The 6000-nt window shown below is 47.7% G+C and overlaps 1 protein-coding gene across 1 annotated transcript in view; it reads right to left on the reverse strand.

Annotated features, from left to right (window-relative positions):
• Positions 1-5796, reverse strand: part of Ralbp1 (ralA binding protein 1) — a 45776-nt gene extending 39980 nt beyond the window's left edge. The window contains exon 1 of the mRNA XM_036173447.1: positions 5615-5796. The gene's annotated coding sequence lies outside the window, so the exon portion shown is untranslated. The remainder of the gene's footprint in view (positions 1-5614) is intronic.
• Between the last annotated feature and the right edge of the window lie 204 nt (positions 5797-6000).

A 6000-nucleotide genomic window follows, 5' to 3' on the forward strand; every position in this document is an offset into this window, starting at 1 on the left:
ACATAACCACAAATGAGTAACCGGCAGGTAGCATATTCGGCTGACACACTGACAGAGAAATATCCCAATGGACAGACCTTCTCCAAAGGTTCGGACTCTGGTACTGGGATGCTCAAGCTGTCTGTCTGGGGCTGTACTCAGAAATATTTCAAGTGCTGACAATACAGATGATCCTTGTAAGAGATGAGGGCAGTAATGGACAATCACCTGAGTACACCGACATTACATTTCCGACCCAACAGGCACAGAAGCAGGTTCACGGGTAAGTAGACAGGTGGCAGGCTTTGCAGGAAGGAGGGGGGCAGTCATGAAAATGTTCTAAAACTTAATTGTATTACCATGGTCACACTAAAACACACTGAACCTGAGCTCAGTCCCCCAGAACCACTAAGGCTGGGTACGGCACAAGCTCTAAGCACCTACAATCCCAGTGCTGGGGAGGCAGGAGGACCTCGGCAGTTTGCCATCTCTATCAGCAAACCCCAGGTTCACAGAGAGTCCCTGCCTCAAAACATAAGGTGGAGAGCCACTGAGGGAGGCAACCAAACTCAACCTCCGGCCTCCATAGGCGAGTGCACACATACACACACAGGAAGGTTATTTTATTACACAGGAATCAGATTTCAGAAAAGGCATTATTTTCTAAAGTAGGTTCCGGTCTTCAGCATGTTGAAAATGCCTGCCTTGACCTTTCCCACCTTCTGTTACCCACTCCAGTCAGTGCTGAAGGACATGTCAATGTGCTTTCTTTACTCTCTGACCTCTTGACTCAGTGAAGTTTCTTCAATTATCCTACCAAACTGCCACAAATTTAACCCACACACTCCGAAGAATCTTTATCAAATTCAATGACTTTCTATTTATCAAATTCAAAAGATTCTGATAATGCTTATTCTGACCAACTACTCAGAGTATCAGAGCATTTATTTTTTTTTCTTTTTCTTTTTCTGGAGCTGAGGACCGAACCCAGGGCCTTGCGCATGCTAGGCAAGCGCTCTACCACTGAGCTAAATCCCCAACCCCTTATTATTTTTTATGTGACTTTTTTTTTTTTGAGCTGAGGATCGAACCCAGGATCTTGCAAGTGCTCTACCACTGAGCTAAATCCCCAACTGCATTTATTGTTTTTTAATTATGTACCCAGGTATGGTGGCACACACCTCTAATCCCAGCACTCAGGAGACAGAGGCAGGGGATTCTCTTTGAGTTCAAGACCAGCTTGGTCTACACAGTGAGTTCCAGGACAGTCAAGACTACATAGAAAGACCCTGTCTCAAAATAAGAAAAAAAAAAAAAGGTGTAAGTTAGTTTGGATGCCCCTGGAGGCCAGAGGTGTTGGTTCCTTCTGGAGCTGCAGTTACAGGCAGTTATGAACCACGCAGTATGGGTGCTGGGAACTGACCTCGGGGCTCTGGAACAGCAGTGAGAGAGCTCTCAACTGCGGAGCTCAGAGAATTTCAAGTAAAGCTTTCATCTTTTTGTTGGTGCTAATGTTTCATTTTGTATTTTGAGATAGGTCTTGCTATCTTGTCTCAAACTTCCTGCAGAGTCTCCTGGGCGCTGAGATTATAGGTACTGACCCCACACCTGGCAGGGCTTTCCTCTTATGTTCTCTTCTGGAGTCCGTTGTGAAGATAATAGCCTTCACAACCACCCTCTCAGATGGACACAGTGAGTCACACCTTTAAGCCCAGCACTGAGACAGCTGAGACACAAAGAATACTCCCTCTGAGGTCAAGGCCAGCCTGGACTACAGAATGAAACCCTATCTCAAAAAACTTAAAAAGATCCTCCTTTGGCTTCTATGACATTTCTTAACTTTGCCTCGACATCATCAAACTTTCTTTGTTTTTGGTTTTTCAAAACAGGGTTTCTCTATAGACGAGGTTGGCCTTGAACTCACAGAGATCTGCCTGCCTCTGCCTCCCAAACGCTGGGATTAAAGGTGTGCACCACCACCACCTGGCCAATCAAATGTTTTTGAATGTCACTTTCCAACACATCCTCCTCTGTCTGGATTTAAATGGTCTCGGTGGCCTATTTTTAGAACTGATTGCTGTTGGCAAACTCTTCCCGTGTGGTGGTCTCTAAACAAAGGCTTCAGCTACCAGTTACAATATACTGCAAGGAGACTGGAGAAGACTCAACCGCTAAAGACTCAATCGCTAAAAAGACGATACAGTATGCTGACCACTCACTTCTCCCGCCCCTCCCCCACACACACAACGCTGAAGCAGATGATTCTCCCTGGAGGTACACAAATAACACCCACTCAATAAGCCAGAAGCCAACGTTGAGATCCTCCTCACACTTACTCCCCTTCCTGAATTCTCTGTCCTGGTATATCTTATCATTGTTTTCTCAAGGACCCAGGATGAAATCAAAGTCATTGTATCCAATTATTTCACCCTCAATTTCCAATACCAATCTTTGCTAAATCCTATTCAGTGTATTCTCCTAAGTTTGTCTGCTTTTGGTAATCTGAGACTGTGTTAGTAGTTTTAGACCCTATTTCTTACCTCAGTTATTGACAATAACAAAGACTTTCTAAAGCCTTCCTTTACTCAATTTTATATGGCCTCCATACTCTGAAATTACACTCTACAATTCTAGAAAGATCTTTCTAAAATGAAAACATTATGTATAAACCCACACATTGTATTATTACCTATAGTGAGGGCACTAAAATCCTTAGCATGGTATACAGTTTTTGAAAGTTCATCAATACAGCCTTCTTCTGCTCCTTCATCCATGACCGATGCTACAGCTACAGAACCAACTCACCTGTCTGAAATGTTCCAAAAAAGTGCTCATGCTTCCTACTTGTCTCTTTCCAACCCCTTCAACCTTAAGTTCCTCTTCTCATTAATTTTGCTGGATCCCTAAGGACATAACATTCGTAACAAGATTAAACACTGGCTGGACTGGCATAGGTTGGCCAGTCTGCCTGTCTCTCCCACCCCATCCCCTTCCCTTCTCGGTTCTGTTTCAATGACTCCTATTTGCTTTCAGGACAAAGCTGAAATTGCAGATGGTATACAGACTATCTCCCCAGTTCCATGTCTCACCACCACCAGACCCAGCTATACTTGAGGTAGGGGTGTGGGGGGGGGTCCCCTTGCAGATGCTACCTTGTAGTTAGTTTTATGTGGTTTTGCTTATCCCCTATCTAACTGATCATCATTTCTATGGCTGTCCAGTTGCTCTTACAATGTTAGATATCTTCCCCTGGGCATTCTCAACCCATGCTTTCATCATTGTTTACACATGGCTCTTTTCTAACTACTGCCCTCTTCCATAGCTTCTCCCCTGAGAAATGGAGAATTATCTCTTGTATACATTCACAGAGCCCCTTCCTTTCTACAAAGCCATCTTAGAAACATATTGCAGTTTGTGGGATGACAGCTGCAACACAGTGGTTGAGTGCTTTCCTAATGTGTGTAAGACCCTAGGTTCACTCCCTAGCATGTATATGTGTGTGTGTGTATATATATATATAAAACAATGGTTTGGTTTGGTTTTTTTACTGGAACTGAGGACCGAACCCAGGGCCTTGTGCTTGCTGGACAAGCGCTCTACCACTGAGCTAAATCCCCAACCCAAAACAATGTATTTTATACATACTTATGTATTACTTGTTGACAATTCAAGAGATACACTTGACCATCCAAAAGCAGGTAGTCATCCATTTTCAAGTTCTCTTCACTTGGCAGAGAACCTAAACACAGTAATTCTTGTATTCTAAATAATCTGCATCCCCCTCCCCCCACCCCCATGTTCTATCTTACATATACTAGCATAAATTCTATCAGGGATTTTCTTTTTGAAAGAAAAGAATAGCTAGACATATTGGCCCACGCCTTTAATCCCAGCACTTCAAAGCCAGAAGCAGGAAGATTTCTGTGAGTTCTAGGACAACCAGAGTTACACAGTGAGATCTTGAACCTCTCCCCAATAAAGAAAAAACAACAGAACACACTTTGGGACAATGTTCTGGACTAATCTCTTCTTGCCAAGCAATCGACTGTGCAAATTAACTGTACAAAATAAAGTTAACATTTGCTTTAAATTTTTATTACTTTTAGTCCTAGGGGAGGTGTACAATTACCCGTGGAAACCGGAGTTGTTGAATTTCCCTGAGAACTGGACTTACAGGCAGTTGGGAATGGCCTGATGTGGGTACTGGGAACCGACCTCTGGTCCCAGTGCACACTTTTTAAAATACCACTTCTTTCTAAATTATGAAAAAAAAAAATGGTCTCTGTAAAATTTACTATGTGAAGCTACTTTTTTTAAAGACAGCAAATTCAGTTACCTTACCGGTGTCTAGATACTTTGTTTAAAAAATTATTTAACAGTAGTTACTATTAAACCAATCTATCTCTCCTGGATCGCTGAGACACTCTGAAAAGTGGGAAGGAATCACGGTACTGACTCCCGATCCCTATTAAAACCAACACCGCCAAGGGCAATTACTCATTTCGGGAAAGATACTCAGGATCTTGACATTACCAAGGTAATTCCTATTAGAGAAAGTGAGTGATGTGACCTTTTTCATTTACGGTCTTGTTCCTTTCTTTACACGTGCTGGCAACCTGAACACCAAGCCAAATGTGGGCCTATTCCTTATCATCACTTCAATATTTTGTGAATAACTTCCAAGTATGATGGAAGGCTACCCAAAGCACCACAGCGTTAGCCCCCGCCACACACACACACACATGAAAACCACTGAGGCTGGGCAGTGCAGCAGCTCAATGCCCACATGGCAGCACTTCTGTCTGAGCACAGACCCACGGAAACGTCAGTGATCTTCAAGAACCATACTAAACCTTAGGGTAGGCATGCTGCTCTCTCTGGAAGAACGCTCCAAATACTCTCCAAACTTGAACCAGCACTACTTCAGAAGACTGGGAAGTAGAAAATTTTGTCAAACCTGCTTCCCAATCACATATTTAAAAGACGAAAAAGAAAGCTGGCCTCGATCAAGAACGCCGTGGCCCAAAAGCACTTGAAAATGCGTTGAGCATGGAGTTCTCAACTCCAGATCTGGCCGTCCATGGCCACTGAAACTGAAGCAAGGACCTCTGCAACCAGGAGCGCCCCCTGCCCAACACCAGCCCCGGGCGGGCAACAGCAGGAGCTGCTCCCCGACTCCACCCCGCAAGCACGGGGACAGGTGGGCATGCCAGGTGCGACTCACAAACCGGAAGGCTGAAGAAGGCCAGTCCCCCGGCGCAGCTCCGGTCAGGTGTGGCCGGCAGAGATGCCCCGCGGCCAGGAAGCTCCGAGAAACCGCAGGGTTCCCAGCTCGCCCCTGGCTCCAAGAGCAGCCCAGGACACACCCGGGAGCACCCAGGGAGGCCTGTCGGGCAGGCAGCGTGACCCACCCCCAAAGAGCAAGCTTGCGGGGGGAGGGTGAAGCCTGCCCGGAGAACATAAGGGGCGGCGGCCACGCCCCCCACCCCCAACTCCAATTCCGAGCCCAGGATCCCAAGCCCAGCGTGCTGCCTGACAGGCGCGGGCGCCAGGCCCGGCGCGGAGACGGCTCGCACGCACCGGCACCGCGCCGCAGCGCTGCGACCCCCGCGAGCGACCGCTCCCCGCCACTGACCGGTGCCTGCAGCCCGGCGACCGTCGGCTCCGCTGCAGCCGCCGCCTCCTCGCACTCACGCAGCCGCCACGACCGCCGCCTCCTGCGCTGCCCCCCTGGCCGGCCGCGGGAGCCCCATTCCCACCCCGCCCAGCCTCCGCCTGTTTACAATGATTGGGACAGAACAGGACGGACCGGCCCAGCGCGCACGCGCACTCCCTCCTCCCGCCGCAGCCGGCTTCCCGGGTCCTCGGATTCTTGACTCTGACGGCTAAGACCGCCCTGGGCTAACGCCCCGTGCTCTCGCGCGGGGCACGCCGGGAGTTGTAGTTCTAGTAACCCCGACACCCCGCTGCCTGAGGCCCGTGCCACGGACAAAAACTACAACACCCAGAAAGCACCACGCC

The sequence above is a fragment of the Onychomys torridus genome, chromosome 23 (genome assembly GCF_903995425.1).
Source record: "Onychomys torridus chromosome 23, mOncTor1.1, whole genome shotgun sequence".
Lineage (NCBI taxonomy): Eukaryota > Metazoa > Chordata > Mammalia > Rodentia > Cricetidae > Onychomys > Onychomys torridus.